This window comes from Eubalaena glacialis, chromosome 4 (genome assembly GCF_028564815.1).
Source record: "Eubalaena glacialis isolate mEubGla1 chromosome 4, mEubGla1.1.hap2.+ XY, whole genome shotgun sequence".
In the NCBI taxonomy this organism is placed as follows: domain Eukaryota; kingdom Metazoa; phylum Chordata; class Mammalia; order Artiodactyla; family Balaenidae; genus Eubalaena; species Eubalaena glacialis.
The window spans coordinates 73,927,276-73,951,045 of NC_083719.1; positions in this window are offsets into that span (position 1 = coordinate 73,927,276).

Below are 23,770 nucleotides of genomic sequence, written 5' to 3' on the forward strand. Positions count from 1 at the left end.
TGCTTAAAACCAACTCCACCTCCATTTTCATGCTTTTCAGAGGCATCCTTGGTGATGGCCTTAGAGCCGCTTGCATCATGATTGTGTGGAGTGGATTAATTGCAGTGATTCTCTTTTTGGCTACAGTAGGGGGAGGTTTTTGTTACCTTTTAAAAATATCTGTATTGTTGTCCCGGCCCCATCCTCAGTGATTTGATCCAACTGTTTCAGGATAGGGCCCTGGCATCTATATACATCTATATTTTAATTTCCACAGGTAATTCTAATCTGCAGCCAGAGTTCTCTGACTTGAGCTTGCCTCCGGGTCACGTGGAGGGTTGTTGAAACACAGCATGCTGCCCCTGCCCCACACCCCTGTACACACCAAAGAGCTTCTGATCCAGTGAGTCTGCCAGGTGCCTGAGCATGTACATTTCCAACAGGTTCCTGGGTGATGCTGATGCTGCACTAGAATGAATGGTAAGTTAGTTAAATGATGTCAGTTTAGTCATTTCTTTATTTCTGATGACTTGGAAAAGAAGAAAAAGGAAAATGAAATACAAGAAGGACAGACTAGGGGCAAAGTTAAGTTGTATTTTCCCATTAAATGCCACTTTGTTGTAGCTGTCACACTGGTTTCTGATTTCTTTCAGGTTTCCTATCCCTTTAGTTTACCTAGATTTTTTATTCCTAAACACATAAAATTTTTAGAACAATGATTTTGTAACTAATACTAACTGAACATTTAGTAACCACCAGGACTCAGTTTAAATGTTTTATACATATTAGCTCATTTAATCTTCACCATTAAACAAATGGTTTCTTATCATAATCTATAATTATGTTCTTAAAGTCACATAGCTAATAGGTGGTAGGGTTGGAATTGGAAGTCAAGCAAACTGACTCCAGAGCCTGAACTCTTAGTAATTTATCTACACTACTTCTGCAAACCTAATGGTTTATGAAATATATTCTCACAACCCCTTGGAGGAAATATGTCACTGATTATTATTGAATTATTCCCGATGATAAAATCATGATAAGATAGCTTCCATTTATTGAATGCCTATCTTGGGCCATACACTATGTTAAGCACTATTAGCAAATCAGTTTAAGTGGCAAAATTAGGGTTTAAATTTAGGCCTGCTGGTTGGTTTTGGAGTGTCTGTCTCCAAAAGGAGTTATTCAGGTTCCTAGAAACATTGCAGTTTCTGGTCCAAAATTCTGAGGAAATTTAGCTACATTTCCAGCAACATCTCTGTATAACTCTGGTAGTCTTACCTTTTGCCTAAGCATGTCTGATACAATTAAAAAACTGTTACAATTAAAAAACTCTTGACTAAAATGGTGGTCGTTCTGATGTGAATATGAGGTCCCCAGGCTAGGGGAGTTGGAGAGTTGCAATGACTTAACTAAGATCACCAAACTTATGAACAACAGAGCCAGGAACCAAGAATAGAACCAAATGTACTCATGACATTTCAGCTTGATTTCTCTCTGCTACAACAATCTACTCCTCATATCTGGTTTTGCATTTTTCTTAGATCACCTGCTGGAGGATGTGTGAGATCACCATGCAGGTCATAAATCCTGAAAATTTGTTTCCATACAGTACTTTTGAGAGCTGGCCCAAATAGTCTTATGAGCAGATAGAGGGAAGCGTTGCTGGTAGTGGGTTTCAGGAGCCGTGGATAGCCCTCCAAGAGCCATTGTCCAGCCCTCACAAGGTTGTGGTTGGAAATAAACAAGATAACAGATGCAAAGTGCCTGGTGCCTGGGAGGCACATGCTCAACAAATGGTAGCTGTTACTGGTGTTCTTCTGACCTTGGTAGGAGCAGGGAGAGTGAGTGGGTGGAGAGGGCAGATCGCTATACTAATGTCTCAGAGGACTCCCAGGTTTCCAGGATATCATTTGAGTCCTAAAAAACACTTAGTATGTAAAGGGAAATAAACATTTTCAGAACCCAGTATCAGTCATTTTTACACTGTCTTGTTTATGAGATTTGTCAAGCCATATCAACAGGTTCACATCAACTCGACTTTCACATTCTGAGTGATTCTTGAGGCCCAGGCTATGTGCAGGTTTGTTACTGAATGAGAGCTGTTTCCGGTAATTTAGTGCCAAGAAGCATTGTTATAAACATGTGGAGAGGTGGGGCTATATACAAAATGCTCAGACACGGAAGAGATATTTATTTTTCTATCAGTCATTCTGTCTGCATGCCTATCTATATATATCCTCTCCTCACTCCACTAGCTCAATTGACTTTCCAATTTCTTTATTGAAAAGCACCCATTTTGCAAAGTTAGGATAAAGTTAATACAAATCACTTACAAGGTTACTCAGTTTTTACTGCTTGCATCACAGTGTTCTGTTTAGTGTCACTTGCCCTGATAGTGATGTTTTCTAAGTTTTAAAGGTTTGACCTAATTATGTTCTCTTAGATAATTCCTTCACTCATCAGATACAAATGTCCTACTGGAGTCAACAAGTGTATGTGAATCCCGCTGGTAAGAGGCAATATTTAACAAAACATTTGTTATTGACTTTTATTGTCTGTCCCTGTTTATCTTGATTATGCTATTCCTTATCCCAGTGTTTAGGAATGCCTTTTTCTAACAGTTTTGATATGCAACTTCTTTTTTTTTTTTAACATCTTTATTGGAGTATAATTACTTTGCAATGGTGTGTTAGTTTCTGCTTTATAACAAAGTGAATCAGCTATACATATACATATATCCCCATATCTCCTCCCTCTTGCGTCTCCCTCCCACCCTCCCTATCCCACCCCTCTATGTAGTCACAAAGCACCGAGCTGATCTCCCTGTGCTATGCAGCTGCTTCCCACTAGCTATCGGTTTTACATTTGCTAGTGTATATATGTCCATGTCACTCTCTAACTTTGTCCCAGCTTACCCTTCCCCCTCCCCATGTCCTCAAGTCCATTCTGTAGTAGGTCTGCGTCTTTATTCCCATCGTGCCTCTAGGTTCTTCATGACCTTTTTTTTTTTTTTTTAGATTCCATATATATGTGTTAGCATACAGTATTTGTTTTTCTCTTTCTGACTTACTTCACTCAGTATGACAGACTCTAGGTCCATCCAGCTCACTACAAATAACTCAGTTTTGTTTCTTTTTATGGCTGAGTAATATTCCATTGTATATATGCACCACATCTTCTTTATCCATTCATCTCTCGATGGATATTTAGGTTGCGTCTATGTCCTGGCTATTGTAAATAGAGCTGCAATGAACATTGTGGTACGTGATTCTTTTTGAATTATGGTTTTCTCAGGGTATATGCCCAGTAGTGGGATTGCTGGGTGATATGGTAGTTCTATTTTTAGTTTTTTGAGGAACCTCCATACTGTTCTCCATAGTGGCTGTATCAATTTACATTCCCACCAACAGTGCAAGAGGATTCCCTTTTCTCCACACCCTCTCCAACGTGTATTGTTTGTAGATTTTTTGATGATGGCCATTCTGACCAGTGTGAGATGATATCTCATTGTAGTTTTGATTTGCATTTCTCTAATGATTAATGATGTTGAGCATTCTTTCATGTGTTTGTTGGCAATCTGTATATCTTCTTTGGAGAAATGTCTATTTAGGTCTTCTGCCCCTTTTTGGATTGGGTTGTTTGTTTTTTGTTATTGAGCTGCATGAGCTACTTGTAAATTTTGGAGATTAATCCTTTGTCAGTTGCTTCATCTGCAAATATTTTCTCCCATTCTGAGGGTTGTCTTTTCATCTTGTTTATGGTTTTCTTTGGTGTGCAAAAGCTTTTAAGTTTTATTAGGTCCCATTTGTTTATTTTTGTTTTTATTACCAATTCTCTAGGAGTTGGGTCAAAAAGGATCTTGCTGTGATTTATGTCATAGAGTGTTCTGCCTATGTTTTCCTCTAAGAGTTTGATAGAGTCTGGCCTTACATTTAGGTCTTTAATCCATTTGGAGTTTATTTTTGTGTATGGTGTTAGGGAGTGTTCCAATTTCATTCTTTTACATGTAGCTGTCCAGTTTTCCAAGCACCACTTATTGAAGAGGCTGTCTTTTCTCCATTGTATATTCTTGCCTCCTTTATTAAAAATAAGGTAACCATATGTGCATGGGTTCATCTCTGGGCTTTCTATCCTGTTCCATTGATCTATATTTCTGTTTTTGTGCCAGTACCATACTGTCTTGATTACTGTAGCTTTGTAGTATAGTCTGAAGTCAGGAAGCCCGATTCTTCCAGCTCCGTTTTTCTTTCTCAAGATTGCTTTGGCTCTTCGGGCTCTTTTGTATTTCCATACAAATTGTGAAATTTTTTGTTCTAGTTCTGTGAAAAATGCCAGTGGTAGTTTGATAGGGATTGCAATGAATCTGTAGATTGCTTTGGGTACTAGAGTCATTTTCACAATGTTGATTCTTCCAATCCAAGAACATGGTATATCTCTCCATCTATTTGTATCATCTTTAATTTATTTCTTCAGTGTCTTATAGTTTTCTGCATACAGGTCTTGTGTCTCCCTAGGTAGGTTTATTCTGAGGTATTTTATTCTTTTTGTTGCAATGGTAAATGCGAGTGTTTCCTTAATTTCACTTTCAGAATTTTCATCATTAGTGTATAGGAATGCAAGAGATTTCTGTGCATTAATTTTGTATCCTGCAACTTTACCAAATTCATTGATTAGCTCTAGTAGTTTTCTGGTAGCATCTTTAGGATTCTCTATGTATAGTATCATATCATCTTCAAACAGTGACAGCTTTACTTCTTCTTTTCTGATTTGGATTCCTTTTATTTCTTTTTCTTCCCTGATTGCTGTGGCGAAAACTTCCAAAATAATGTTGAATAATAGTGGTGAGAGTGGGCAACCTTGTCTTGTTCCTGATCTTAGTGGAAATGGTTTCAGTTTTTCACCATTGAGTACGATGTTGGCTGTGGGTTTGTCATATATGGCCTTTATTATGTTGAGGTAAGTTCCCTCTGTGCCTACTTCCTGGAGGGTTTTTATCATAAATGGGTGCTGAATTTTGTCAAAAGCTTTTTCTGCATCTATTGAGATGATCGTATGGTTTTTATTCTTCAATTTGTTAATATGGTCTATCACATTGATTGATTTGCATATAGTGAAGAATCCTTGCATTCCTGGGATAAACCCCACTTGATCATGGTGTATGATCCTTTTAATGTGTTGTTGGATTCTGTTTTTTAGTATTTTGTTGAGGATTTTTGCATCTATGTTAGTCAGCGACATTGGCCTGTAGTTTTCTTTCTTTGTGACATCTTTGTCTAATTTTGGTATCAGGGTGATGGTGGCCTTGTAGAATGAGTTTGGGAGTGTTCCTCCCTCTGCCATATTTTGGAAGAGTTTGGGAAGGATAGGTGTTATCTTTTCTCTAAATGTTTGATAGAATTCGCCTGTGAAGCCATCTGGTCCTGGGCTTTTGTTTGTGGGAAGATTTTTAATCACAGTTTCAATTTCAGTGCTTGTGATTGGTCTGTTTATATTTTCTATTTCTTCCTGTTTCAGTCTCAGAGGGTTATGCTTTTCTAAGAATTTGTCCATTTCTTCCAGGTTGTCCATTTTATTGACATGTAGCTGCTTGTAAAAATCTCTCATGATCCTATGTATTTCTGCAGTGTCAGTTGTTACTTCTTTTTCATTTGTAATTCTATTGATTTGAGTCTTCTCCCTTTTTTTCTTGATGAGTCTGGCTAATGGTTTATCAATTTTGTTTATCTTCTCAAAGAACCAGCTTTTAGTTTTATTGATCTTTGCTATTGTTTCCTTCATTTCTTTTTCATTTATTTCTGATTTGATCTTTATGATTTCTCTCCTTCTGCTAACTTTGGGGGTTTTTTGTTCTTCTTTCTCTAATTGCTTTAGGTGAAAGGTTAGGTTGTTTATTTGAGATGTTTCTTGTTTCTTAAGGTAGGATAGTATTGTTATAAACTTCCCTCTTAGACCTGCTTATGCTGCATCCCATAGGTTTTGCCTCATCGTGTTTTCTTTGTCATTTGTTTCTAGGTATGTTTTGATTTCCCCTTTGATTTCTTCAGTGATCTCTTGGTTATTAAGTAGTGTATTGTTTAGCCTCCATTTGTATTTTGTTTTTTTTTTTAATTTTGTTTGTATTTTTTACAGATATTTTCCTGTAATTAATATTTAGTCTCATAGAATTGTGGTCAGAAAAGATACTTGATATGATTTCAATTTTTAAAAATTTACCAAGGCTTGATTTGTGACCCAACAGATGATCTATCCTGGAGAATGTTCCATGGGCACTTGAGAAGAAAGCATATTCTGTTGTTTTTGGGTGGAATGTCCTATAAATATCAATTTAGTCCATCTTGTTTAATATATAATTTAAAGCTTGTGTTTCCTTATTTATTTTCATTTTGGATCATCTGTCCATTGGTGAAAGTGGGGTGTTAAAGTCCCCTACTATGATTGTGTTACTGTTGATTTCCCCTTTTATGGCTGTTAGTATTTGCCTTAAGTATTGAGGTGCTCCTATGTTGGGTGCATAGATATTTACAATTGTTATATCTTCTTCTTGGATTGATCCCTTGATCATTATTTAGTGTCTTTCTTTGTCTCTTGTAACAATCTTTATTTTAAAGTCTATTTTGTCTGATATGAGAATTGCTACTCCAGCTTTCTTTTGATTTCCATTTGCATGGAATATCTTTTTCCGTCCCCTCTCTTTCAGTCTGTATGTGTCCCTAGGTCTGAAGTGGGTCTCTTGTAGACAGCATATATACGGGTCTTGTTTTTGTATCCTTTCAGCCAGTCTATGTCTTTTGGTTGGAACATTTAATCCATTTACATTTAAGGTAATTATCGATATGTATGTTCCTATTACCATTTTCTTAATTGTTTGGGGTTTGTTATTGTAGGTCTTTTCCTTCTGTTGTGTTTGCTGCCTAGAGAAGTTCCTTTAGCATTTGTTGTAAAGTTGGTTTAGTGGTGCTGAATTCTCTTAGCTTTTGCTTGTCTGTAAAGCTTTTAATTTCTCCGTCGAATTTGAATGAGATCCTTGCTGTGTATAGTAATCTTGGTTGTAGGTTTTTCCCTTTCATCACTTTAAATATGTCCGGCCACTCCCTTCTGGCTTGCAGAGTTTCTGCTGAAAGATCAGCTGTTAACCTTATGGGGATTCCCTTGTATGTTATTTGTTTTTCTCTTCCTGCTTTTAATACTTTTTCTTTGTATTTAATTTTTTATAGTTTGATTAATATGTGGCTTGGCCTGTTTCTCCTTGGATTTATCCTGTATGGGACTCTCTGCGCTCCCTGGAGTTGATTGACTATTTTCTTTCCCATATTAGGGAAGTTTTCAACTATAATCTCTTCAAATATTTTGTCAGTCCCTTTCTTTTTCTCTTCTTCTTTTGGAACCTCTATAATTCGAATGTTGGTGCGTTTAATGTTGTCCCAGAGGTCTCTGAGACTGTCCTCAATTCTTTTCATTCTTTTTTCTTTATTCTGCTCTGCAGTAGTTATTTCCACTATTTTATCTTCCAAGTCATTTATCCATTCTTCTGCCTAAGTTATTTTGCTATTGATTCCTTCTAGAGAATTTTAAATTTCATTTATTGTGTTGTTCATCATTGTTTGTTTGCTCTTTAGTTCTTTTAGGTCCTTGTTAAATGTTTCTTGTATTTTTTTTTTTTTTTTAATGACTACATTTATTTATTTATTGTTTGGCTGTGTTGGGTCTCCATCTCTGTGCGAGGGCTTTCTCTAGTTGTGGTGAGCGGGAGCCACTCTTCATCGCGGTGCGCAGGCCTCTCACTATCGCGGCCTCTCTTTGTTGCAGAGCACAGGCTCCAGGCGCGCAGGCTCAGTAGCTGTGTGGCCCATGGGCCCAGTTGCTCCGCAGCATGTGAGATCTTCCCAGACCAGGGCTCGAACCCGTGTCCCCTGCACTGGCAGGCAGACCCTCAACCACTGCGCCACCAGGGAAGCCCTGTTTCTTGTATTTTCTCCATTCTATTTCCAAGATTTTTGATCACCTTTACTATCATTATTCTGAATTCTTTTTCAGGTAGACTGCCTGTTTCCTCTTCATTTGTTTGGTCTGGTGTGTTTTTACCTTGCTCCTTCATCTGCTGCATATTTCTCTGTCTTCTCATTTTGTTTAACTTACTGTGTTTGGGGTCTCCTTTTTGCAGGTGCAGGTTCATATTTCCCGTTGGTTTTGCTGTCTGCCCCCAGTGGCTAAGGTTGGTTCAGTGGGTTGTGTAGGCTTCCTGGTGGAGGGGACTGCTGCCTGTGTTCTGGTGGATGAGGCTGGATCTTGTCTTTCTGGTGGGCAGGTCCGCATCTGGTGGTGTGTTTGAGGTGTCTGTGACCTTATTATAATCCTAGGCAGCCTCTCTGCTAATGGGTGGTGTTGTGTTCCTGTCTTGCTAGTTTTTTGGCATAGGGTGACCAGCACTGTAGCTTGCTGGTCACTGAGTGGAGCTGGGTCTTGGCGTTGAGATGGAGATCTCTGGGAGATTTTCACTGTTTGATATTACATGGAGCTGTGAGATCTCTGGTGGACCAATGTCCTGAACTTGGCTCTCCCACTCAGAGGCACAGACTTGATGCCCAGCCGGAACACCAAGACCCTGTCATCCACATGGCTCAGACTTTATTTTCTTGCAGTTCTGGAAGTCAGAAGTCTGAAGTCAATTTCAGTTGGCTGAAATCAAAGTGTTAGCATGGTCGCTCTCCCTTCGGAGACTTAGGGGGAAATCTGTTTTCTTGCCTTTTCCAGTGTCCAGAGCTGCATTCCTTGCATCTCTTTACTTGTGGCCACTTCCTCAATCTTCAAAATCAGCAGCATAGCATTTTACTTCAATGATCACCCTGCCTTTTTCTCTGTCAAATTGCCTTCTGTCTCTGTAACTTCTTTATATAAATATAGATGTAGAGAACCCATGTTAGGGAAAATGTGAAAAACAGGACAAATGTAAAAAGTGTATATATGAATCCAACTACTCTTAGAATTTTAATGTATTCCACTCAGTTTTTTAGAAAACATTTAAAAGTGTACTTAAGTAACAATTATAATAATAAACAATTAAAAAGTGTACTTATAATAATAATCAGAACCATATAATTTTGCTTCAGGAAATACTTAGTTTAAATTCTAGTCTTCATTCTTGAACAGTCTTTACAAGTAATATTGTAAAAACAGCCAGGTGTCTTATCCAGCAGACCTGTGATAATATCCTAAAACATTCCTCTACTATTAGATGGTGAGTTGCTTCTAATTGTCCTTAGTGTAATGCTGGGCCTTAGTAAATTTATCTTTGTATATATTTTGGCTGATTTCCTTAGGCCAGATTCATTGGTCTGTGAATAATGGGCCCAACTTTGACAAGGTATTTACCAAATTGCTTTCTATAAGAATTGTACCAATTTATATTGTCATCAGGAATGAATGGGATGGTGGATTCATTGCACTTTTACCAGCAATTTGCGCATTTCTTTACTTATTTATTTTTGTTGTTTCACATGTCAAAATGGTATTTGTTTTAACTTACACTTTCTGACTACTAGAAAGTTTAAATATTTTCAAATCTGTGTTTGATATTATTTTTCTTTTTAATGTTAATTATCTGTTTAAGCTATTGACAGTTTTTCTGTTATATTCTTAGTGACTTTCTATTGGAAGTTTGAATATTCCATGTTTTATACACATAAAAATACATAGTCAAATTTTTAATCCAGTGCCACATTGGCTGAAAAATTTCCCAAAGTTTTTGTTTTTGTTTTTTTAACATTAACATTTCAAATGTTATGGTAACATTTGTTATTTTCCTTTGTGTATTCTTTATAAATTCAAAGCACAGAAAATGATTTCTTTGTCATTTGTTTTGATAAGTATTCAATATTATTTTCATTTTCTTTGGCTTGATTTTCAAAATATTAAACTTTTTTAATACTACATCTGGAACTCGTTTCAGCATATGGTGTGGGGTGAGCATATTTGACTTTTAAATAATTTACTGTGCTATGACCCAGCTGCCTGATTTCCCTTACAAGTGGCCAAATGCCCAGTGAAAGAAGAATGCTCTTATATTTTGTGTTCGTTGAGATAGCATCTGTTACTTTATTAAGTATGCCAGAATTTCTTACTGAGGAAACTATGCCTTAGGTGAAAGTTACATTTAAAAAGTTGAGTTAATTCTTTCAGATCAGAGGGATATAACTTAGTATCTTGGTATTCTTTATGGAACCCTACTTATTATGAGAATATACCTTAGCAAAATAATGTAGCTACTTCTGGCTTTTTCAGAAGTATTTTAGCCTATAAATGTTAATGTATCTTTTTAATATTCTAGATGGGCTTGGATATCAAATCTGAGTTTGAATTATAGCTCAATAACTGATTGTTAAGTGATTTTATGCAAAGCTTTCAAACTTCTGAGCCTCTGTTTTCTCTGTAGAAAATGAGGATAACACCTACCTTATGGGACAATGGTAAAGATTAAGTGAGGAAACATATATAAAATGCCTGGGAGCTAAAGAAGAGACAGATTCATTGTTTTCTTTTTTATATGATACAAACTTTGACCATCGGAATTGGTAGAAGAGAACAAGAGCTCCTGGTAAAACTCACATAGCCAATATTTGACTTTGAAATATGTCTCATTTAAATTTTGAATATAGTTATTTCTGATCTTTAGGAAATTAAAACAACATAATGAAATTATATTACTAATATCCAATTCTAGGTTCTTTTAATTTTTTTCTGTATTCAATTATATTCTAAGAAAGTTAACTCATTTTGAAACTTCCCAGGGCAAAAATGATAGTAAGTGTTTGGACTTCAAAGTGTTTGTCTACCCAGAGGAGGACTTATGCTGAGTAACAGTAAGTAGAGAAAGGTAAGGAATAAGATGCTGTTATGTTTCTGGAAGATGCAAGCCATCTGAAATAAGAAGGAAAATGCAAATGAGGCAAGGAAAGTTGCAAAGCAATTTAATGCATTGTCTTACAACACTGGTCACCATTGCATGATGAGATATGCAGGTTGCTTAGCAGATGTGCTCACTCCGCACATAGAACTTCTCTGGAAGTTTATTCTGATAAGAATAAAGCATGCCTAGGAGAAAGAAAAAAGAAATTTGTCTCCTCAGCTCACTCCCATCTCAAATTACCTATTTGTCAAACTTCATGGAGAGTTTTTACCTTTGTAACATTGGGTTGCATTATCTGACCCTTTGGTGCCACTCAGGAAGAGAGATCCCTTGTACTAAAGAGTGTTATTTCAACCAAGTCCAAAAAGGGGGAAGTGACCTGATACGAATGGGGACCTGACCAAAAGAGAGAAAGAAAAATGTGGTCAAGAGAATCTGAGAAGGCACACAAGGTTTGTTTCTTCAAACATAAGAGAGTTAGAAAATAGGGAGGTTGGGAGACTTGAAAACTAACAGTTGTTGAGCGATAAAAATGATGCTATATTGTTCAGGCCAGGGATTGCTGTATGCAAAACAAACACCAAATTACAGTGATCTAAATCACTGAGAACTTTATTTCTTGCTCATGTTTCTGTTCAATATGGATTGAGAGAATCCAAGTTCCTTTCACCTAGTGGCTTTTCCATCCCTAGGATCCTTAGGATCTCAGTTGCCTCCACTGGAAACTGCTCTGGTTGCTGGGTGAGGGAAGAGAATGAGAACATGGAAGGCTGCTTGGGGGATTTGTCTGTGCCCTATTTATGAAAGCTCACATGGCCCCACCTAACTGTAAGGGAGACTAGGAAATGTACTTGACTGGTGTGCCCAGAAGGAAAAAAGAGGAAGTTTTGTGAACACTTAGCAATCTTTATCGCATATCCTAACCATGTTGTGTCAAGTTTTTATTTCATGTGAATATTCTGTACCAGGTGGAATTTGACCTCGAATTTATTCAAATAATGCAGTCATGACCCATTTTAACTGGATGCTACTCTTTAGCCTTCTACATCAAATTTTGCATATTTTTAAAAGTGAATGTTCGTACAAACATCATCTTACTTCTTATTTTCTCAGGAAAGAGTAATTAACCCGAGAATCAATTCCACACTAGATAACAAAGCAAATCTTAGCCTTGGCTAGGGAGTTTATATGACAATCTTCTGATGTCATATAAGCATTATTGAGTCGGCCCTCTAGACTCATGGAAGCTGGGCTTTTCAAACAAGACTACTACTTTTCCTTAGTTGGACTCATAACCCTTGCAAGGCAATACAACAAATTTTATATAAGCTGTGCCTTAGTCTAAGACTTTTCAGTCAATGCACTCTTTGATTATTTTATCCCCAACTTTTCTGCCAATAAAAAGGCAGAAACTTACTGGTTTTCACCAAAGGAATTATCTTTCTTATCCCATCGTCAGTGTCTGTAAAGGATAGCTGGAAAAAAGTGCTGATTTGATTAATAATGTTCTCCTTAATAGTCACCTTAATTTCTCCATTAACAGAATCCTGATACGACAACTGCCTACAAAACAATTGCCAAGTCTGGGATTGAGTGATTAATTGAAACAGTCACAAGTAAAGTTGTTTTTGCCATAAAAAAGTATGAAAATTACAAATATATTTACTGTGAGAATACTTTACACAGGCTCGATTAAAAAATATTTAGTATTATAATAGTCCTGGAGCATGAGTCAGCAAACAGTCATCAAGTTTTCTTTTTGAATCAGAATGAAGATCATGACTTCAAGGTGGGTTGTTTATAACATGAATGAAATGAGAAAGAGGAAGCCATAGCTGTCACCTCAGAGAGAATCAGCAAGATGCCTCCTTGATTCTCTGTAGCACCATAGTGCTTGGCACTAGTTCTCAAAAAGAAACTTCATGATATTTGCCAAATGTGCTGATGTGTCTCATATTAAAATCTGTCCTATTGTAGGTATATATTCAGGAGTTCAGTGCAAATGCATTGATTTCCAAAAGTCTTGGATTTATCCTGCTTATATTTTTTATCAATTGGAAAAATTACTCAAATAATTGGATCTTAATTTCTTCATCTGTAAAATGGGAATATCATTGCATACTTCATAAGGATATTAAAATCAGATCTGTTTAATCTGTTTCTTACTGTTGTCAGAAAATCAGATAACATGAAAGTGACCAGTACAGATATTTTGCCTTAAAAATACTGAAATGTCATTTGGGATTTGATCTTGTTGATTCTGATTGAAACTCTTGTTAACACTGTTTAAAACTCTGCATTTATTTGATCTGGGCTTCCCTGAGGGTTGCTTTCAGGGATATTTTGTTTATCCTTGGCCTTCATATACAGAAAGAATATCATACTCTGTATTTTTGCTCTTGATCTTACAAATTCTGACCCTCTTTATAAACACACGCCCATGTCTTTGAAGACATTTCCATCTCTAAATGACTTCTTTCCAAATTGTGACCATGTATTATACCCTGACCTCCATTTGATCCTTGGCTTCATTATGGCTGCTAAATTCTAAAATTTCTAGTATAGCACCTTATGAAAATCCTCCAACCCTTTTTTGAATCTGGCAAGGGAATTTGAAAACAACTTTCTTCAAAAAAGTGAGAGCATAAGCCAAAATAAAAAAGAGAGGACATAGTCCAGTCCTGAGCTAGAGATGAGCAAGGTGTCTATTTATTCATTTGGTTTGTTGGTGGTTCATCCGATGGTGTCAGTCTATAAAGACTCTGCTATCACTTTTTTGGATCACTTTGCAACTAGTGCTCTTACTGCCTTTTTTTTTTCCCTTCTGGTGAAGAAAAAAGCAAAAAATAGTTATATGCTTTTTGAGAAACTTTAAGAGAAAGTAAAAAATGAATTCTTCTCATTCTTTCCTTTCTAGGTTCTAATTCTTTTCACATTTAACTAAGGAATATGAGTGAGATTCAGCCCTTTTACCTCTCCCTAAATGTGGGATAAGTAGTGAAAAGAGAACACCATCATGGGCGCTCCAGACCTGGGCTCTATAATCAGCGTTGTGTCTTTAGCAAACCCTTAAAACTCTATGTTTCTTAGTTTTCTTACTTATTAAGCAAAGTAATGGCCTCCCTACATCACGGGGGTATTTTGAGAATCAGATAAAATGATGAATGTCAAAATTTTTTGCAAAAGCAAAATGTCATTTTTAAACAAATGTAAACTGTCCCAAATAAACAATGCTTCCCCTTCTCTTTTATACTAACTCTAACACATTCAACTATAAATATCAATGTAACTTAATTTCATAAAACTTAATATAAACAAAAATCCTATGGAACATGCACATATACATTACTTTTTTCTCATTGCAGTCATCAGTGACACTTGTCGAATTGTCATCTCGGGCACAACATTAACTTAGGGACCAGGTACGTCGTAATTCCTCGTCAATGTGCTTGCTCTGGAAATTTACTTAAAGTAATTTGATGAAAAGCTTTGTTAATTCAATTATTGAATTTCATGCCTTATATTTAAAGTCTATAAACAAAAATTACAGAAAAGTACTTAAGTTATTGCAGTATTTTAATACCCTGATTGAATAGCATTTATATTTGAGATTAGTAGGCAGCATATTTAAGTGATGTGCTCATGAAAGTGAAATATTAAAAACAGCTTATGAAAATCTCCCATCTGGCAGTTACAATTGATCAGAAATCTACTCTTCAGCATTATTTTGAAGATAGCATGAGTTTTTAATTAAAACTGTTCATTCGATTTATTAATGTAAGTAAAACCTCCCATTTGACCAGGTTTAACTTGAGAAAGTGGTTTTCTAAAGCCCCTTTTATGGATTGAATGATACAGTTTTCAATAAAGAATAGTTATAAAAGATGTCAGACATTTATTCTCCATCAATCTTTTTTGTGTTCTCTTTAATTTCAAAATTGAACTGTGAACATAATTCTGCTTGCTTAAAAATATTTGATGAATTTATGATCTTAATTCTTCTATTTTAAATCTAAGCTAACTAAAGGATCTAAGATAAAAGCCTTTTATAAACTATGTTAAGGTATCCTTTATATCAGTTAATTTAAATAAAGCTGGCATGGACAAGAAATGAGCACATGATCAAGCTTAAAATTTCTCACTTAAAAATAATATGCAAAGCATTTTTATTTAGACATTATCAAAAGCTTATTCAGTTGCTGTTCTCCTTATTACACATCATCTCATTTAATCCTTTCAATAATCCTGTTCCTCAGCATTCTTATTATCTACATTTTACCTGTAATTAAATCAAAGCTCAGGAGTTATGTAACTTGTGAATAAATTTCAGGAGAAAGATTTCAGACCAGGCAATTGGCCCTGAAGCCACAGGCACTTCCTCACTGTTCTGAACTGGAGCCCAAGGCCCCTGCTTGACCTGGTCTGCTGTGGGAGGATTGTAAGGACAGCACTACTAGCTTCTCTCCTGGAACCTCAGCACCTGAATTAGAGGCTGTGGTAATTCCCAGACATAGTTATTTATCAAAACTGGATTATTGCAAATATGAATTGAGAAATTGTAAAATGGGAAATACTTTCTTTGACATGTCTGTTGCCTGGGGAAATGTCTGTTTCCCTCATGTTTCACACTGGTTAAACATCCTGCCAACGTATTAGATCACAAAATAGGTGATTTCTCCACATGTTCAGTTACGCAGTATTATTTCTGAGGTGTTAATGATAATTTCTATCATTTCCAAGTGAAAATTTAAAATATGGAGAAAGTTTATTTGTAATTGAGCCCTGTAGGTCCTAGAATAGGAGTGAATGAACAAAGATATACACACCTGACTCTCCTGCCCTGGTGATGTCTTTAGTTTCATGAGGCTCCCGTGGGAGAGGTTTATACAACCCATTTAGTAGCTGATCGCAGCATACCCATTCACCAGGAATTAAAAGTCAACGGGCTTAACTATTGAGAGTCTTCTTGACTATAAATTTATATGATGAATATGATCGCTCATGAACTTAGAGTTAAGTTCAAAGCCGTGAACTTTATGTATTGCTGTTGTTATGGGACTCAGTTTCATCTCATAAGATTTGGAATAAATGTGCTCAGAGGGTCTTTCAGGTTAAGCCTCACCTTATAAATAAATATATGGTCATTAGACCACCAGTGTCTGTATCTTCCATTGGTACCATATATAAATATGGATCTGCTTTCTTGTTCAAATTTTCCAGTGTGCTCCTTTAATATACTACTAATGGTCAGCATGGGAGCAAGGGAGACTGAAAACTGGTTCTACAGCAACTCAGCTTCTGTCTCTCTGTGAACCCAGGAAACTTAACTGTGCTGTTTTGCAGTCTATACCTGTAATTTATATCTCTGCTTGTAACTCTGACTTACATCTTTATTATTTTATCAACATTACTTAAAATTATTTCCAACAACGTTACTCAAAACTATTGAAAGATTGTGTTGCTACTGCCATTTCCTACCTTTTCAACAAATAAGTTCTATGAACTCTGGAATATGTTCCCTTGCAAATAAATTCCAGGGTGTTTAGTTGTTTATTTACCAGTACTCTGAGTTACAACAAAAATTATTTATCAGAACTTATAAACATGCATGCAGGATGAAATGAATTTTAAATGTTTGGAAAAGCCAAGGTTAAGGGAAAATAAGAATAAAAAAGTAAAAGTGAACCAGGCGTGAGGCTGGTATATAAAATATTTGCTCTGAAGTTCTATACGTTTGCTAGAGATAGATCACAAATTTGACTCTAAGCTTTCTAGAAACCAATCAGAAAACAGAAATGTGATTCCTGTCTCTAAGGTAAAAGGAAATGAGTTGATTTGAAGAAGCATATTAACTATTCATGAAACCAAGATCAGGTAGAAAAATTTTATATATTTGTATATGGTAAGAAAGCAAAATTGAAAACATATTTATCATAGAGTAAGGAGTATCATAGGTCTGTTTTGTGTAAAATCCCTAAATATTGGGAGATGCAACCTTGCAATGGTATAATACAATAAAAACCATTTTTATGGGAGAGTGGTGGCTATATTATATGATCCAGTCATGGCACCCTCTGATGACCCAGCCGGTGCAAGGAGAGACTTGAGAATATCAGTAGAAGTAAGGAGCAATGTCAGGCCTATAAACGGCTCCAAAGCTTCAACTTAAACCACTTTATAATAAAACATCAGTTCAGCTCACATCCCCCTGATCCTTCTTGGAAACTGATGGCATTTGTTGCTTCCGAGTAAAAGGGGTTCCTTGTTACCTCACTAGGTTTAGCAAAGCAGTCCTAGAGCTGGGAGTAGTAAAGGCCCAGGTAAGCGGGGGCAGAGACCATTTCTCTCTTATCACCATAACCCCTGGACCCGCTAGTGGAATGCCTGACACATGATAAGAGCCAGGTACTTGTTGCTTTGTATTGAGGTTATTCCTGACCCAAGCTCAAAAATTAACTCACTATTTTAATATAGGCACATAACTTTGCCTTTGTAAGGAGGAATAATGATACTAACCTCAATGGGATGTTTCCAGGAGAAGATAAGACATAGGGACACACTGGCCAATAAATAGTGCTTAATAAATATTTGCTGAATTAACCACTGAACTCTAAAACACTATACAATGTAATAGATGAGAAATTAGTGGATTATCTCAGTACTGCCATGGTAAATATTTTATTGGCGAAACATCCGTGCTAATGTTCTGACTGACATTACTTTAGTAAATAATCTAAGTTATAAGAATGTATTTTTTTCCCATGAGACTCAGTGTAAGTATATTTTATTTTGAATGGGGATAAAAAAACAGTTTGGAGAGGTGTTTTGGTATTTTTTCCTATTGCATTAGCCTTCTTTCAAAAAAGTTGCAACCATTGACCTAGATTCTAGAATGAATGGACTACATATTCTTGATAATCCTCCCTAAATATTTATTTTTCTCTATATTGATATTTTGACTGGTATTATGTGGTAGTAAGTTTCAGATTATATTACTTGATTAAGTAGATTCTGAGTAAGTTTTATCAATTAAGTGACAATAATTGATTAATGGGCAAGCTGTTGGTTTCTAAATATACTTAAACTTTCTAACCTCATCTTGCTAGCATACTGTCATGTTTATTAGTAAATAATTTGTCTTCCTCCATATATGACCCTTCTATAAAATAATACATTTTTCTCTATTCAAATGATACAATTTTCTTCCATACTGCCTTGGAAATCCAATCTCCAATATTTGTTCTTAGATTCTCTTGTACTATATAATATAATGTTGAGTTAGAAATTTCCAAACTGGCCACAGTTTGGTTTAAAATAACATTTTCCTTCAAGGGCCTGTTTATTGGAAGCCCCTATTTGAGCATTAAGAGACATAATCAGAGATGTTCTGAAAACTACCCTTGACTAGGAACTCTTCCTTTACTCCACTGTTTTATTTATTGGGACATAAAACTCATATAGAATTGAAGAAAGGAAAAATAATGCCATTTTGGAAATAATCTTAGTATCATATTTCCATCTTTTAGGAGATAGGTATATGTATATGTTTAATAATATCACATTGTATATTTGGGTAAACTTTCATCCATGCAAAAGGCCAAGTTTTTTCTGCTGTTGTCCTTCTTCTTGATCTATGTTTCCTGCAGGATATTTGAAAATTTTGGTTTTATCCTTGAGAAATATATACCTTTTCTTCTAGCTCCTCTGTTCTCTTCTTATTCCTGTTAATGTAGAGATTTTTCTTTCAGACAATTACATTTTTAATTTTATATCTAAAATTCTATAATACATTTAAATATGATTTCTAATCTATTACTTTCCAATCTATGATTTAAGCTAACAGAATTTAACTCATTATAATAGAGAAATTATTTGGTCTTTTTGAGCCATCTGTGTGTTTCTTGACTTTGTGAGTTCAGATTTTAGAATTTTACTTAATTATAGTCTTACCTTGTTTAAAAGTGATGGTTTAGATATTGAATCCATTGAGCATGGTGGTGGTTATTAATTTGCCAAATATTTCCAGTTTTCACCTTTTAGGCATATGATAGTACATAACTTTCAGGCTCTGTTGTGGTTGTGAGGAGGGGGCCATAGGACTGGTTCTGTCCATTGAATTCTGAGCAAAAGTAATGTATGTCACTTCTGAATCAAAATATTTCCTTATCAGTACAGGCTTTTCTAGAGTTATCTTCCTCCCAGGTACAGTGGCTGACAACACTTAAGATGCTGGCTGTCCTGTCAGACCTAGATCCTTGAGTCAGGTCAATGATCAGAGCCCTCTGCTGGCCTACAATTGACATTTATCATGAGCAAAAATAAACTTTTCTCATTTTAAGCTGCTGAGATTTGGGAAATGTTTGAAACTACAGTATAACCTAATCTAGATCCACTGGGACAGGTTGTGTTTGGTTTTGACCTTTTCTAGATGGCACTAATAAAATTTGAAATTGCAGTTCTCCATCCAGAACCCTGCAGATCCTGTTTACAATCTACATTGTTTTCTCGCCTTCTGTGTGCTTTTGCATCTAATAGCATGCCCTTGAAATTCTCTTCAGAAGACTGTCTTCAAGTTACTGGAGCCACTTACTTTTGGGAGCATGCAAACCAGTAATTGACTGGTTCATGAAATCCCACTTTTCTTACCTGCAGAAAGGACAACTTTAAGATAAACGTACACTCCAGAGTTTCTCGTCAGGATCAGTCTGAAACCACCCTCTGGGGGACCTTGCCTGAAATCTCACCCTTGCTTACTGCTTCCCCTTTCTATGTCCTGCTTTCTTTACTCCCTTATAAGTTTCTCCTGGGAATTCTTCCTTAATAAGTCACTTGTGCCTCCTGTTAGAATTTGTTTCTGTGAAGCCCTACCTAAGATTGGGAATGGAATATATAAAATGTAGTTTCATAATAGTGCTTAAGGAGATACATTTGGCTAGATTTTAACTTATCATGGTATATAAGAAAACAAAGTTTAGAACGTTCTTTTTTTAGCTTTAAACCATTTAAACCAGGAATTTTGTCATGTTTAATGTGGTGTTCTTTATCAGATTGAAACAATATTGCTGCTTTATTTTTGTTAGTAAGGCATGATTTTTATATCATCATTACTTCATTTCTTCGCTTTGGGTGGTGGACTTGTAATCATTCTATCTGTTTACAGTCCTCAAACATCTTCAGAGCCCAGGTTACATTATAAGATACATTTAGGGTTGGGATAAAGCTTGTGATCACATAACAGAGCCGAGCTGGCCAATCACAGGGGAAATTTACCAGTATACTCTCATTATTGTAGTGCTTTTGTAAACTGTTGTAACTGGCCATTGATCATGATGGCATATAAAAGTAAAGAGGGAAAACCCCACTTCTTTCTTCTAGTGCTGCTTTTATGTTTAAACTGTTAAATGTTATTAACAAGACTTATCCTTTTGGTCAAGATATTTTACACACTATCCACTTTGGTGTACAATTCTGACTGATTTTCTCCTTGCTTTACTTAACTTCTGAAATGATATTGATAGTTAATTGTATGTTTGTTTAAAAGATACAACACTTTAGCAATTTTCAAATGTGGAATTTATTTTAAAGCATTCTTACATACTTTTAGGTCACATGAGGAAAAACCAGCTGGAAAGCAAATCATCCAAACCTACTGAAATGGTGAGGATCCTTGACTTCATCTTCTAAATTAACAGGATTCATGTACACAAATGAACTAAAAACACAGCACCACAGTATCCTTTGTTTGGATGTATATCAGCCTTTGAAGAAACAATGTATTTCCTTTCTTGGAAAATATCTCTTGTTGTGAGGTAAGACTCTTTGAACGTTATTTTGTCGGTCAAGGGAGGAAGAAGTGGTGGAGAACTCAGGTATATGCTAGTTAAATCCCTATAAATTTAATTGCTCTTTATTTTTTTTATCAGCCATTCTATTTTTTTCCTTCTTACATCATTTCTTGAGATAACTTTCATTTACATTTCATTTACATTTGGTGAGTAAAACCAAAAGTTACAAGCAAATCTTTAGGTGCCATAAATTTTTTTAAGGATGCAGGTGAAACCCATCTATTTTCTCTCTGCCTCTGAGATAGAGTCAGAGCTAGACAATAAATGATGTATCGGCTCACAGTAAACATTTGGAAAATAATATGCCACTATCTATTAAATTTTAACATATTCACATATCTTTTCACTTAGCCTATTCGTTTTTAGGAATGCAGTATACAAAAATAAAAGTGATAATATATAAAACTTTTATACAATGGGGTTTATTTTATCCTTGTTTATAATTTCAAAGACCTGGAATTACTCTGAATATCTAAAAATAGGTGAATGATTGTATAAGTGAAGGTACAATTCTAATAGAGACTATTTTGCAGCTATTAATTTAAATGAGTTAAACTAATACATCCTGACATGAATAGATGCTCTTGATTTGTAAAAGGGCAGCTGTAGGAAAACAGGTATTGTATGAACCAATTTCTCTTAGAAGAAAAATCTCTCTATATTGGTATGAGAATAGAGTCATGCCTCAAAGAATATATACTAAAAAGTTAACATTTAACCCAAAGGCAGCATAGCTGGGGAAAGTATGTTAGCTAATAACATTTTAATGCCTCTGTATTATTCAGCATGATACAGCAAGCACACATTTCTTTTGTAATTTTGAAAATGATAAAGTATATTAAGTTTTCTAAAGGAAAACTGAGAGAAAGATATATAAATATATCTGCCTCTGTTTTTTTTTTTTTTAATTTTTATTTATTTTTTGGCTGCATTGGGTCTTCGTTGCTCTGTGTGGGCTTTCTCTAGTTGTGGCGAGGGGGGGCTTCTCTTTGTTGTGGCGCATAGGCTTCTCATTGCGGTGGCTTCTCTTGTTGCGGAGCACGGGCTCTAGGCACGCTGGCTTCAGTAGATGCAGCGCGTGGGCTCAGTAGTTGCGGTACGTGGGCTCTAGAGTGCAGGCTCGGTAGTTGTGGCACACGGGCTTAGTTGCTCCTCAGCATGTGGGATCTTCCCAAACCAGGGATCGAACCCGTGTCCCCTGCATTGGCAGGCGGATTCTTAACCACTGAGCCACCAGGGAAGTCCTGCCTCTGTTATTTAGGAAACACTTTTATTATCATTAAAATTATTTTCTTCTAGGTAAGCATTTCTATTTTTCTCTAAGGGTGTCTACTTTTGGCTTTTGACACCAGATTTCCTTTGGAGTATATAAGTAGAAAAACTCATTTCAGACCTTATTTATATGCAGTACCCGTAAATGTCATACATGATGTAGGAAGATAGAACTAACTATGCAAAGATGGCCAAATAAATTCCCATTGTACCATGTTACTAGGCATAGGTAGCTCTTTTCTATGAATTCACCTTCAAAGAAACAAAGAGCATGGATGTCCAAGTGGTGATTTCATAGACATCACTAACACTCACCAACACCTCTGGGTCTCTGCTTCTTCTGGACATGCAAAAAGACTTCAGTTTCCCATTCCCTTAAAGTTAGGCATGGGCATGAGACTTCCTCCACTCAAAAACATGTGAGCCAAAATAGTGTGCATTATTTCCAGTGAACAAGTAATAAACTTTTTGTCGTCATTGTTTATTTTCACAGCATAAACTGTTGTACCCAACTGATAACAGTTACTGGAAAAACTTCAGTTGTCTGCATAGTACTTGGATCTTATGCTCTAGGGGTTGTCAGAATTTTTGTAAGTAGGAGGCACAACCTTTTAGAATTATCTACGAGATAAAAGAATTTTTTAATTCTATAAAATTTAATCTCTTACCTAGTGGGCTGTGTCATCAGACTGATCTAGGTTCATATCTTGACTCAGTCATTTACTTGGTAATGTACAAACTACTCTACTTCTCTGGGTGTCAATTTACATCAGTAAAATGAAAGTATGCATATTTGTATCACATGGTTCTGTGAATTAAACAAAGTAATGTGTGTGACCCAGTGTTCTGTTCATAGTGTATGCTCAATAACTCTTAGCCACCTGTTTGGTAGATCCTTGTGAAAATATTCTAAGTGGACTTGAGAAAGTAGAGAGAGAGAGAGAGAGCATTACGATAAAAGGAAGAAAGCTGTTACTTGTGACAGGAATTCCCTCTCCTCTCAATTTGATTAGCTATGTCTTTGAGGTTCTGGAGTAATGTTGAAAGAGTATATATGTATCCTTTGGATTCTTAGATGTTTAATTGGGTTTATGCTATTTATTCCATCATAGGAGAAAAAGCTAAAGATTTCTCTCACCTCTGTGGATTATAGCTCTAATCTATACATATTGACTGAGTCCTAGTTCATTTTCTATTTTAAGTTTATCGAAATATAATTCTCTCCCATTTGGAGCCCCTTTCCCATCATCTTCTACCTCGCAGGTGTTAGCCTCTCAGAGACAAAACATTGTTCCCCTATCTCCCAACTCTACTTCTATTCCAAGACAGCAACTACCAGGAGAGATACTAGCAAATAGCAGGGGAATTGGCACATGCACTCTGGTATGAAAGTTTCACACGTGACATTTTATGGGTAGAAACACAGGCCAGAGAAACAGTGGTAGTTATGCTTTCTGGAAATTGGAGTAGTTTACGGACATCATTCATTCCTATACCAGACAATGGAACAATAGGATAGGAGATCTGCCGTCTTGACACATTGAGCTGCTTCTTTAAATATATCCATGCCGGCTCTGAGAGTTGAGATGGATGTGCTCAGTAATTTAACTTCTGGTTACATATTTTGGAAAGGTATTTTACTAGGACCTATTTAGACAGTTTGGGGTGATTCAAATTTACCAAGTTGTGATATGGTGGTTAATACTTAAACCATCTACTCCAAATGATCATTCCAAAACAATCGAAGTGTTTTCATTCTTCCTTACCA